At 52.0% G+C, this 13585-nt stretch overlaps 1 protein-coding gene across 2 annotated transcripts in view; it reads left to right on the plus strand.

Annotated features, from left to right (window-relative positions):
- Positions 1-13585, plus strand: part of ZBTB7C (zinc finger and BTB domain containing 7C) — a 97410-nt gene that overhangs the window by 61126 nt on the left and 22699 nt on the right. The window contains exon 1 of one of the 2 annotated variants that reach the window (XM_065745248.1): positions 4088-4388. The exons of the other annotated variant lie outside the window; for it this stretch is intronic. The gene's annotated coding sequence lies outside the window, so the exon portion shown is untranslated. Of the gene's footprint in view, positions 1-4087; positions 4389-13585 lie in introns of those variants that run through there. 2 annotated transcript variants of the gene reach the window in all.

Here is a 13585-nt window from a genome sequence, read left to right on the forward strand (position 1 = left end):
AAATAAACCTGGTTTGAAGCCTGGATTTCCTGTGGATCATGATATGAAACCCTTGCCTAGATTTAGGGATCCTTAATAGCAGTGAGTGAGAATTAAGAGGAGTTGGCAGAGGAGGAGAACATTCCATAGAGTTTGGAGGAGCAGGCAGTGGGGAGCACGGGCAACAAGCTGCAGAGGCAGCTGCTGCCCCACTGAATGCAGATTGATCTATCTGCTCAGCACTCAGGAAAGGAGAGGAGATAAAGACCTGTCTGTTTCTAAGGAAAATGACTTTTTTTTTTTTCTGCAGAAAATTCCTTGTTTGCCTTTATTCCTCCATCCCTTGCACTTGGCCAGGCCAGGCGGTGAGAAGATAATGAATCAGCCGAAATGCAGTTATTGATATCGCTGAGGTCATTACAGTGAGGGCTCTGCTGAGCTCTCCCATAGAAAAGGGCATTTTTCAGCAGGTCGTGGTCGTGACACAAACAGTTTCATTCTGTATGAAATCTCGTCTGGCGAAGCCCTCGGCCTGGGAGCACTTTGTAAGTGTGTGATCAGGAAGGTAAATCGGGTCAGCTGCATATTTTTTTCAGCCAGGAGAAGCAAAATGGCTCATTTGCCTCTCACTATTAATGCACCGTTCTGCAAGGACCTATGGCCTGATCTGCAGCTTCTGAAAGCAGACAAAATAGTTTCCACCTACACTGGGGAGCTTCTGCTGAGGCGCTCGTTCCACGATAAGGAGAATTTGGGGGATTGTGGAAATGAAAGCAGAGGGTGAGTAACCCACAGTGGGAGCCCTGAGGCAATTTGCTCGGTCCCAGGGATGGGATGGTGTGGACCGGACTGGTGAGGAGATCTCATGGGAGAGAGAAGCAAAAATAACTGCTGCAGAAATTACAGCGTGGGGAAGGCATTTCCAAAGCTGCATGTAGCAATTGCACCAGGGTGGCACATTGTGCAAGGCATTCTGAACTCATTGCAATGGAAATGTGTGGTGTGTGGCTGTCGTTGGGATCTGGGTCTTTGCAGATGTCCTCCACCTCCTCCTTTTGTCCCCTGGCAGATTGTATTTGCATCACTTGTGTTTTTACCATCGCTCACGTGTTTGCTCTGGGATGCTGGGAAGGTTTTGTGGCACTGGAGGTGGTGATGTGGGTAACAGAGATGTTCAGAAGCCATTTGAGCAACTGTGGAGGGCTTCACCTCATCCAGCTTCAGCTGTCCCTGAGGTCCCTCCATCAGGTCCTGTAAATCTGTCTTTTATTATTATTAAAGTGTGAGTATTCAGAATAATACTAAAATAACATCTGCTCGTGTTTAGGATTCATTCCATGACCGTTATTTTTAGCAACTCTCACCCGATCCTGTACTAAAGTAGACTTGAAATTCATACTTGATAAAGAGGAGGTGAGGACTGAAGCATTAATAAGAAGTGACCTCGCTCCTGCCTTCAGGTGTGTATCATGGAATTATGGAATCACAGAATGGTTCATTGGAGGTACCTCAAAGATCATAGAACTGCGGAGTGGTTGGGTTGGAAGGGACCTTGACGGTCACACAAACATAGAACGATGGGGTCAGGAGGGACTTTGAAGATCATACAACCATAGAATGGTTGGGTTGGAAGGGGTCTTGAAGGTCATCCAGTTCCAACCCCCATATATCATCTAACCAAGTCCTGTGCATCAAGCATTTAGATGCAGTCCTCAAACCTTCTTCATCCCGGCCAGTGGGGAAATCCTGTTGATGGATTTTGTTTCTTGCCAAAATTAGTCACTTTAAAAACTGTAAATGACATGTTCTAGCAGTAAAATAAGAATGCTTAAAGGGAAAAAAAGAAGGGCTTTCCTTTGAAAAATATGACTAGTGCAGGAAGTCTTGCTGAAAATATCCAATGGCCCTCAGAGAGTGGGATTCCCCAAGATTGGGACTTCTGTGGGATGGAGCTTAAAACCAGCCTGAAAAACTCAGTTTAAAAGGGAAAAATCGCGTGAGTTCGCACAACTTTTGTACAAATGTATTCTTTTAAAAGGACTGTACCAATGTCAAACTTATTTTTACCCATGAGAACTTTAAGTTTGATGACCCCTGATTTTTCCAATGGAGCAGAGGTCCTTTAAGCTCTCTTTGGGACATCTTTCCATCCCATACCCTCACAATGAGAGCTTGTGCCCGTTGCTTTACGACTGCACTGGGCTTTGCAGCCTCTTTTCAGTTCTTCTTTACTGTTTTCCGTTCTGCTTGCAATCTGCCCAGCCAAGGTGGGGTCCACCACCACCCTTCCTCCTCTCCTTCCTTCTGCTGGTCCTGTTTCACACCCTGCTAGAAGCAGTTTATTCCCTTTTCCCTCAGTCTCGGGGACCTGTTCATCCCTCCATCAGCAGTGATCAAAAACCAGCCACCAATCTCACATGGAAACTTTCCAGGGTTCACTGGGGACCCCTTTGTCACCAAACAGTCTGCAGTGTTTCTGTGCTGAGACCCATTGCTGAGTTTGTCACCGTCCTCCCCTCTGGGCGTTTTGCTCTATCCCAATGTTGCTTTTGGCTTGCAGGAATTTGGGGACATTTGTCAGCGATGGGCTGGGAACGTTTCCATGCACACGGGACAAGAAACCACCCCGGGGAATGGCACAACAAACAATGCGCTCCCATAGCGTGCCATGGAGGAGGCCATTGTTCCTCCAGCAAACTGGCGGCTCGAGCCACTCTGATGGGAAAAACCCAACCTCTTTTGTGGGAAGAGCCCATTGGGTCTCATGGAGAGCATCCCTGCCCCTCGTCCTCCACGCCGGCTCCTCCCCAGCATCCCTTCCTTGCAGCCAACGCTCAGCCCCACATCTTGGCCACGCAGGAAGGCGGTGGGTGGCCGCTGGCGCTCCTCCCCACGCCGCGTTGGCAGCTGCTGGATGCTGCCCAAGTTCTTTTGCTTCTCCCTTATCTGGGGCCAGACATATTGTTCACACCGACGTCTTGTGCTGATTTACCCAGACACTCCTTAGAAACCCGGCGGCCGGAGGAGCTGCAGATAGTGGTTTGGGTGTGGGGATGGAAGCTGCTTATTTTTGTTCCTGCAGACTCAGAGAGGGTGGGATAAGTTTCTGACTCTTGGTTTTGCCTCCTGCTTCAGAAGGGCAGACTCCTCTTGTGGCAACAGTGCTGATTTCGCCTCCGGTTGTGATTTGGGGTTTTTCATTAAGGCAAGTGACGTGTAAGTCGGCATCCAGTTCAGATTTATGGCATGAAGAAGAATCTGTATTTCCTCATTGCTGTGATGCCTTTGCCAAAGAGGAGCTAGTGTTTCATTAACTGTGTTTTTTAACTTCATGCTGAATTTGGGGCAGGACCTCTGGAGCGAGCCCGTTTCTTGGGGTCCCTCCCAAAGATGGAGGTGCACATCCTGCTCCCCATGACCCACACATTGGGACCCCAGTGTGGCCTCCGCAGGACACATCCCTGCCCTTGCCAGCCATCCCCACCCAACGTCCTGCTCTGAACAAGGGGAGGGACCTGCTCCAAATCCTGTTATTTGTCTCTCAACGCCGTGGCCGAGCCCATTGGGTTGCACACATGCCAGGAAGCTGGGTTGGGTCAGGCTGCATCCCGAGCAGAAAGAGGCAGCACGCTCCAGCAAGCTGGGCACCAGTGGTGGCAGTGCCTGCCAGGAAGGTTTCTTGGAAGGGGACAGACCCACAGCAAGGGCTGGACGGGTCACCTGCTGCTTTAGGGCCAGCTCTGGTGGTCACGGGGAGGCATCTCAGCAGCTTGTGGAGTCAAACCCAACTCTGAATGCCCTCTTGAAATCCTTGCTTGGGTCAATGGTGCAAAAAAGCAGTATAACTTTTTTAGTTTAGTGACAGGCAGCTCTGTCCCAGAGAGCTTTCATTCATCTTGTTTTTGAGCCGTTCCTGGCAAAATGGAGTGTGGTTTGTGGGGACGTGGAGAGGGGCAGTGGGAGCCTGCACCCTGCCTGGCTCAGGGTGGTTGAAGCAGAGAGGATGCAATAAGCCTGCTTGAAATATTAAAAAAATAAAAAATAAAAAAAAAATCGGGATAAAAAAAGAAAGAAAGAAAGAAAGAAAGAAAGCAGCAACAACAACAAAATCATGTCAAAAAACTCCGTGTGCTAGTTTAAAAAGGAAACACAAAAAAGATGCCACTAAAATCGGACCACGTCCCGCGTGCCGCTCAGACCTCGGTAGTACAGGTGGACGGGGAGGGCTCGGTGCCAAATTCTTTTGGTTTAGAGGGAGTGGTGGGAGTGAATTCTCATAACCGCTCCTAGAAAGGCTTAGCCTTCCTCACACAAATCAATGACACTCTCCGCTCGGCTGCAGGCACCGGGGCAGCTCCGACAAAGCCCGGCTCACGCCGGGGACGGCAGCGTCGGCGCGCGGAGCAGAGGTGAGCGGCCGCCCTACTTTTCCCACTTGGCTCTTCATTTCCAAGAGATCTCACGTAGGTTGTTTTATCCTTCCTTTGGCTTACGTGGGGGTGAGGGGGAGCAGCCTGTTTCGAGCTCGGGGGGTTGTGGAGTTCATTTCCCACATTGCCCCGACGCGTTCGATCCCCTGTAATAATCCAGCACCGTTTTCATGCGGTTTTAATTGTTGTTCCAAGCCGACCCTGCGATCCTCTCTCTGATTTACTCCTTTGGTGTCGTGAATCCTTTCCAATCCCGGGGATTTTGGCTCTGTACCAACCCCTGCACCTCATCTCAGTGTATCGGCTCGGTGTTATTCGTGGGCACGTTTCGGATGGGAAGTATGGGTGCGAAACACTTCTGCCCTCTCCGTGGGGTGGGCAGAGGGGGGTGCAGAAGGGGCAGGTGGGTCACAGCTGGTCCCGCTTGGCCTTTGGTTTAGGAGTTATTTTTGCTGGGGTTCTTCTTGGAAAGCTTGGTGAAAAAAAAAAAAAAAGTTAAAAAAATACATATATATATAGAAATATTGTCATATTTAATAAGAATATTTTTCAGGCTGAAATCCCAGCCTCTCCCTGGAACTTTTTGCTGCCTTTTTCGCAAAGGCAACGCCCCAGGATGGTGCTGAGCTCCGATATTTCTAACAAATCCTTCCTACAGCACTGTCTCAGGGTCCCTCCCCAGCTTTGGACCCTGCCCGGGTGATTCCTGGGGACAGCACCAGCTCGGCAAGCTGCAGCTTTGTGCAAGGTTTGTTTGAATGGAGATCTGATGGGAGGGATGTGCTGGGGAAGGGAGGAACAGAGCTCAGAGCTCTTGGTGCTGTTTTCCAACTGTGCAGAAGTACCGCGGGGACCCGGAGCTCGTGCTGCCCTACAAAGGTCAGGACACCACTGCTGTGCTTGTATGTCCTGTCTTGGGGGGGGGGACAAGGCTTCACGTGGTGCCTTCCCTCCTTCTTGGTGGTGGATGATGACTGCAGGTGGGTTGGGGTGATGGAGAGGCTGTGCCAAAAAGGGATACAGAGAGCCGTAGAGATCTGGTCATCACAGAATCATAGGATGGGACCCTGAGTCCTGGGCTGCGGATGCTGCAACACCTGCCTGCATCTCCAGCTCCTCTGGGGGCTCCTTGGTGTTATTCTGGGGATCTGCCCCAGGGTGGTGAGGGAAATACCTCTTCTGCACATGGGGCAATGGGGCGGGCTGGTGGGTGTGTGGGGCTGGATCCTGGACAGGTTTCTGTGTCTGAGTCACCTGTGGATACGCAGCTGCTCCCAAGGAGAGGGGCTTCCTCCTGTAGGGAAGGGGGCAGTCCTCCAGGCTCCGTCCATCTCTTCCCTCGTGCTCTCTGCCCCATTTCCATCACCTCCTTAGGGCACTCCATCACTGCAGCTGGCAGAGGCCCTGGGCAGCCTGGCAGTGTGTTAGCACCACGTCCCACTGCTGCTGGTGCTGTTTACTCAGGTGCAGGCGATGAGCGGCCCCCCCCGGCATGCTGCAGCACCCAGAGAGCACCAACCCTGCCAGCGGGGTTTTCCAGCCAGCCTGGGGCCGAACTCCCTTTGAAATTCCTCCTCTAATTAATAAATGAGTGGCAAGTTTCACTGACATAATTCCGCAGCGATTGCTCTTAATTAAAGAGCAGCTATTAAAACAGTTGCAGAGCGCTGGAGCCTCTCTCCCCACTTTGTATTCCTCATCGGTTTTCCATTCTGTGCCACCAATGGAATGAGGTGGTTTTTTTTCAGGGGGACCGCTGGGAGGTGACCCCGCAGACTTTTAGAGCTCTTTGCTGCAGGACGGGATGGAGGAGCGTGGGGTTGGTGCTGTGCTGGTTGTTTTCCTTTGGGGATGAATAGAGGGAGGGGATGTGAGGTTGGGATCTTCTGCCAAGAAAGAGTTGGAGGCATTGTGGTATTAGTCAGAGCCCTTTGATTCCTTCCTGGAAGCGCGTGCCCGATGGTAGTGCTGCAGATTCCCCTCATGATGCAGCCTTGATTTCTCATGACTCTTGGGTTAGATTCTTCCTCATCCCTCCAAGAGTTGTCCCTGCCCCGAGGAGCATGCCACGGGGATGCAGCCTACCAGGGAAGGAAGCCACAACTTTGAGAGCTCCTCGCCCTCCCATCCATCATGTCCAGCCCTAGGCATGATCCGTGTCCATCTTGAGCTTCATCACCACCGCCAACCCCATTGATGCCCCCAGATGCCCTGCTCCTCACTGTGGGACAATCCTTGGTATGTTCCATGTCCATGTGTCCAGCTGCATCGCCACTGCCAAGCCCACTGGTGCCCCCAGCTGCCCTTACAGCCCTGTGATGCTGTCAGCAGCATCAGACCCCATGCCCCGTTGGGTGTCCTTGACCTTGCGTCTCAAACAATGCAGCAGAGGAGGAGGGGACATCTCACCCCATGACACGTTTCCATGCACAGGGATGTCAAGGCCATCAAATCGCATCCGCATCCCGGACTGCGGGGAGAGGCAGCGTTCCCCCACCCCGCCCTGCCCAGTGCCAAACCAGTTTGGGAAGTGGCTCCATGGTGCTGCCGGATGAGGCAGCCTGGGAGGAGGTGGGATACCACGTTGGAGTGAGCTGCTGGCACTGCTGGGAGGAGCAGGGCGGAGGGATGGAGAGCAGCCAGCTCCCTCGCTGTGCAAACAGCCCACACCCATGTGCCGTGTTTATACCACCGAGCCCGTCACCATGGCACTGGGGCACCTCTTGCCAAGGTGAGCTGAAGCTGATGGAGCAGATCCTCTGGGAGGTTATCTGGGAGGTCTTTGGGATCGGATGGATCTGGGGTGGCGATCAGCCTGGTGCCACACGGGTTCTGCTGCCTCCATCCAAAATGTGGGTCCTGCCACCCAAATGGGGTGCCACCACGGGGGCACCTCACCCTGGGGATCAGCTCCGTGAGGATATGGACTCAATGATCCTTGTGGGTTGCTTCCAACCCAGGATGTTCAGTGGTTCTATAAAATGCCACCTCCACCAAGCCAGGAGGTTGTCCATGGGTGGAGAAAATTGGAGAAAGAGGAGAGGGGAGGAGAGGAGAAGCTGAAAATAGAAAATGGCATAGAGGAAAACACAAGCAGGGCTGGGCTGCCTGCTGCCTACAGGGGTTTGTTCCCATCGCTGTGAAAACACGGCACTTCCTTGAGTTCAATCCGGGCAACTTCTACTCTTTTTAATCCTGGTTTTGGTGATAAATTAAGGAGATCAGCTCCTCTGCGTGTTTGCTTTCCTACATGTAATATAGCTCAGTAGTCACCTTCGTGAGTCTTGTTCTGGTTTCAAAAGGAGTTGGAGATGCTGTGGATGGAAGCGGGCATGGTGGGCATGATGGGGATGAGGTGGGGTCGGACCGGGTGACAGCAGTGGTCTGTTGCAGCCTTAATTATTCTGCGATCCTATGGGTGGACATGGTGGGGTTGGGTCAACAGTTGGACGTGGTGGTCTTGGAAGTCTTTTCCAACCTTCGTGATTCTGTGGTTCTGTGATTCAATGAAGGAGGTGTACTGAAGGCCTAGTGCTCTATCAACCCAGGATTGTAAATTCCCAGTTTAGTGCTCGTAGTCACAGGGGAGCTGGTTGCAATATTGGAACCTTTCTGCTGTGCACTCACGCACTTTCCAAACACTTTTGTTGCAATTAATTACAGCATAATTAAAGCAGAACGACAGCACTGAGGGCGAAATCTTGAGAAACAAATAGCATTTGGGCTGGTTTTGTAACTGCTCCAGGTTCCCCAGATACAAATTACACTGTCAGGCTCCTGACTGATGGGAGAGCTGCACATGCCAATACCTTGGGGCTGGCTGCTGCGTGGGCTGGGGCTTGGGTGGCCACGTATCACCTCTGTCCTTATGGGCCACCCCATTGGGGTGCAGAGCTTTGATGATTGAACTTGATGATCTTAGTGGTCTTTTCCAACCTGAATGAGTCTATGATTCTCCTCCCTTGACACCATGAGGCATCCCATGGTGAACAGTGCATGGATGTCACTGCTTCCCTGCTCCTCATCACTCCAGTGCTTCTCTGGAGGGTTCCCCCAGGGAGATGGCAGTGCTGCTTTGGGGAAGCCATCTATGAGGATCCAAGCAGTGGGGTAAAGGCACCATTCAGCCCTTAGCACCCTGCAGCAGGCGAGCAGGGCTGTGCTGTGTGGTGCTCACCCCTCTCCCACTGTCTGCTGTGCTGTGATGCACCCAGCGAAGGTGACCCATGGGGGGAATACACAGAGGTTGTGTTCTCAATCTGCTTCAAGGTAGAGGTGGGCGTTGTCTTTTAAAGATTTCTTCCCTCCACTCTGCTTTCTGGCCACGCTGGGAATATCGAGCAATGTTGTCACTCTTGGTGCAGGAAAACTCTTTCAAGATTAGAGGAATGGAGTGGGTGTTTTCTCACTGTTAATTAAGAGGAGTGAAGTCGTGACTTTTGAACGAAGCAGCCCAACCTTACAGCTCCTCAGAGGTCATCTGAGTTAATGCATCTCAACAAACACCGACAAAACCCCATAGTGTTCCGACACCACTGGCTGGCTGGAGATTAAAAATAGAGAGGTATGCTTCTAAAAAGACCACAAGCTAAAAACAATGGGCTGTGAGCATCAATTGCAACAGCAAAACTAGCGCTGCACTGAGCACTGGGGGCTGGGACGTGGGTCAGCACCTTCTGATGTACCCATGGTGTCACACCAAGGGATCCCCAGTGCACGTAGGCAAGTGGAGAACACAGAGATGTCCATTGCTCCTGCACATCCTTGGCTGCTGGTGGAAATGGAAAACCCTGGTGGAACTGGGAAGCTGTGGGGTTGGACATCTTCCCCATCAGCTTTCGGCTGTGGGTACCAGCGCATCCCTCAACATCCGTGGCACGTGGGGACATGGTCGGTGGGCATGGTGGGATGTGGTTGAGGTTGGGGACACTGGAGGTCTTTTCCAACCTGAAAGATTCCACAATTCCCTGGTCTCCCTCAGGGCTGGCAGCTGGGCTCCTGCTCTACTGCCAAATGAGAGGCAGCGAGAAGGAGACTCACACTGATTAATTTGAGCCCGTGCTGCTCTTATCCTGGTTTCAAAGTAATTGTCTCTCGTGTCCACAATTTTCTCTCCTTACATTTCGCTGCATATTTATGAGGTTTTGGGAGGCTATCTGCAGCCACATTAAACCAATTTGCTCCTTGAAATGTCTGACCTTTGATCTGCCAGCCACTGCCTTTCAGAGCCAGAAAAGAGCCTTTAATAACGTGTCACATGAAAGGCTCTCACTGCAGAGCTGTCGCTGGCAAACCTGACTCTGGTTAATAAAGTATCGGATGAATCAATTATTGCCTAATAATTGTTACCTGTATTTTTTGTGCTAAACAAGGAGAGCGTTTCTCTGCACTTTCCCCACTCCCATTACCATCTCCCTCTAGATGAAACCAGTAAGACAAACGCAAGCACACTGACAGAGCTGAGAGTTCTCACGCAGCAGCTGCAACCTCTGTAAGCAGCTCAGCTCCACGCTGGGCTCCTGCAGAACTGCAGAGGCGTGGGGCTCTCTGGGGCCAGGAGTTAACCAGCCACATCGGGGACCGTTCATTTTACATGCTCGTCACATATTGGAAATGACCATGCAGCATCCCCTACTGCTACGGAGTCATTTTGCTGGGAAAAATAGAGGCAGGTCTGGCTGAGCTGTTGTGAATACAAACATGTGGCTGCAGTGGGTGGGATGCAGGGCAGCTCCTGAGGGGCCATACCAGCCCTTTGCAGTGCATGGGTACAAAGCAGCGCTGCCCTGAACCCCAAGCCATCACCCCATAGCATCACCCACAGGCTCTGAGAGCCCTTTCGCTGGTTTGTGGGCTCTGCATCTGGTGTGATCCACTTGTTGGAGTGATGGGGAACATTGCTGGGCTTCTCTCCAAACCCAGAGCATCCAGGAAGGGTATCAGGTGGCATCGTGCCCTGGTGGCACTGCTCTCCCAGAAGGTGCAGTGACTCCTCCAAATTTGGATTGTTTTACAGAGACCACAGAACGGTTGGGTTGGAAAGGGCATTAAGGATCATAGAACCATGGAATGGATGGGTTGGAAGGGACCTCACAGCCCCCTCAGCTGTACCTGTGCTGAGGGCTGGGTGCCCCTCGACAGCTCAGGCTGCCCAGGGCCCCATCCGTAGCTTGGGGCATCTCCAGGGGTGGAGCATTCCAAAGGCAGCTGCTATCCAGCTGGTGAGGTGTCTTTAGGCTGGGAAGGCTCTCCTTGACTTCTGCAGCGTTTTGGGGTTGGGTGATCCCATCCTGTATCACTACAACTTGCACCTGAAAGAGCACTGATAACAATTCCTTTTCTACACCTTTATCAATCCCACTTCAGCCAAGATCAGCAGTAAGGCCACTGTGAGTTTCACAGGGGTGAATCACAGCAATTACAGCTTCTGACACCTGCAGGGTTTCCTAATGCATCACTCTGAACCAGTGCAATGTCCAGGAGCAAAGCCTTTCTCTGAGTGACGTTGGAGTAGCACTGATACCCATCCATCCCAGGGGTGGCCTTGGCAACGCTCTTTGGCATTTATATATAATTTATTTCCCATCTCTTGCCTTGCTACTTGACAGCACCAGGCTTTCAGAGAGGGGTAGTGAGAAGCTGCAGAATGCAGGAGGCACCCAGATCTCCTCAGGCTGCTCTCATCTTCCCAGAGAGACTTCTTGCCTGCCATATGGAAGGATTGTGCTCTGGAAAGTTTTGGGTTGCAGGAGAAGAACAACCACCTGCATCTCTCCCATCATATCTGTGGTGCTTAGGCTTGACGAGGAGTTGGTTGCAAGGCGGTGGGCTTGCAGAAACGTGGGTCATCATTACCAATGAGATGGAACCTGTTAAAACCTGGGGGGAGAAGAACTAAACTAAAACGGGGAAGCTTGGAAGCACCGTGGGATGATCACTTTCTGTCACTCAGATTTGCTCTGAGAGCATTAACAATGCTGCTGGTTAAATTCATTACTGTAGGAGGCCATAGAGGCATAGAATCACTGAGGTTGGAGATGACCTTCATGATCCCCAGGCCCAACCCCACCCCAACATGCCCACTGACCACATCCCCAAGTGCCACATCTCCAGGGACGGGGACTCCACCACCTCCCTGGGCATCCTGTGCCACTGCATCACACTCCAGGGTGAAGAAATTGCTCCTGATATCCAACCTGAACTTCCTCTGTGTCCGTTGTGACAGAAGTGCCCGGATCAGCACGGTGCCACCAGCACAACTCAGGGCCCGGTGGGGACACCAGGAGGGGTCGGGTCCCTCCCCACCTCCTCTGATCTGAGCTTTTGGAGAAGGTGTGGGGGAAATGAGTGGAGAATTTCCTGTCTAAACCTCACCTGTTTTTTTAAAACTCTGACTTTGATACGCGATGATCCCGAAGACTTTCACAAACCCAAACTCCTTACATGCATTGAGGAACAAACACAGAAGAAACAGCCCCCATTCTCTGCGTTACCCACTGCATTTTGTGTGGAAGCACCCAAGCAACCTCACAACATTAGCACTGACCCATGCCTCATACTAAAGTGCTCCCCATCATTCCCAGCCTCAAATCCCATGTGCTCAGCTCCTGCTCCCCTGACTGTATCAGCGAGGGGAAGTTCAGGACAGATGAGTTAACAGAGTGATCCCACCTCCCTGCTGCAACGCAGGGAATGGCTGAGCCTAATCCTATTTAATCAGGGCTGAAAGCACTGTGTGGGGTTTGCTCCTCCTTGGGTGGGAGCACCAGGACCCTGCCCCTGGGTATCAGTGAGCCCATGGTTTTGCAGATGCTATGCAGACATCTTCCTGCAGCACATCCCTGCCTCCTTGGCCAAGGGGAGCCTCAGGGAGAGCGCATAATTTCAGGGCTGGCAGTGCTGTCTGCACAAAGGTAGAGTTGGTTTCTATGATTACAGGGATAATAGCAAGGGAAACCTGGCTGCAGAACGGCACGGGAGCAATTACAGTTGCAGTTCCCTGCAATTATCCCCATGCCCTGCAACACAGCCCCCGGGGCTGTTCCTACAGCAGCACCTGGGGCAAGGCCAGGGGCAGGAGGACCCCAAAGGGATTCAGACCCAAAGAGAGGGTCTGGGATTGAGTGAGACCACAGTGCTCTTCACTGCTCCCAGTACAGAACCAGTTTGGTCGTGCCCAGTGGGAATCGGTTTCTTGGGTGCTGCACAATGGAGGGAGGAGGAATGGGGACGGGCTTGGGATGGGGATCTGGAGAAGCCAGAGGGTTTGCTTCCCTGTGCACTCACAGAAAACCTTTCTGCTTCCTTATCCATCAGCAGGGGATCTGCAAACATACGGCACGACACAGAGGGATGCAGTGGGAAGAAATCCATTACAGCAAGAGAGATGCTCAAAGGCAGCTACCCACAGCAGTGCAAAGCATCCACACCCTGCTTCACAGCACTGCTTGTGGGCTTCTCTCTGTGTCCATGCCTAGCTGTAGAGAAGTGGCTCTGTGGGATGTGGGGTTGACAGGGGATGCATATATATATATATATATATAGGGTCTGGGGTCCATGAGGAATGTGCATGGGGTCTGAGGCTCTTGGGGATGCATACACAGTCTGGGGATCATGGGGAATGCATATGGGGTGTGGGGTGCTAGCTGTGGGCAGGTTGCATCCAGCAGCCGTGGGGCATAGCTCACCTGAGCAGTGGGTGCCCTCGGCTCCTCACAACACTCAAGTGATGGATGATATTGTGGAGAAGCACTGGAAGGAAAATACATGTCAAGGATAAAAAGCGACACTCAAAGGGCAGGAATAGAGCCTTTCCTGTGCAAATAGCCCCACTCCAGCCTGCGCTGTTTCACATTAAGTTTTCAGCTTCCTGAAGGCAGCAGACAATGCTTCACTCCATTCTGTCCCCGCTGTCATTAAAACTCGAGCGTGTTGTCTGGATACAGTATTTTCCCCTACCTTAAGAGCTCTAATCTTTTTAGGGCCATTTCTCGCCGCTATCTGCAGCCTTCCCGACCGCGGGGCTGAAATACAATCGCTGTCCTCTGGAGCTGCACCTCCTCTTCGTCTTCGGCGAAGACAGAGGAAAATAACCACTTAACAAATCTCCCAAATTTCCCCGTCCCCCTCCGCCATCAGTTGGGCTGCTTCCCCCGCTGCCACCCGCCTGTGGCAGG

This window comes from Cyrtonyx montezumae, unplaced genomic scaffold (genome assembly GCF_038088225.1).
Source record: "Cyrtonyx montezumae isolate F1298 unplaced genomic scaffold, pur_monq_1.0 scaffold_34, whole genome shotgun sequence".
NCBI lineage: Eukaryota > Metazoa > Chordata > Aves > Galliformes > Odontophoridae > Cyrtonyx > Cyrtonyx montezumae.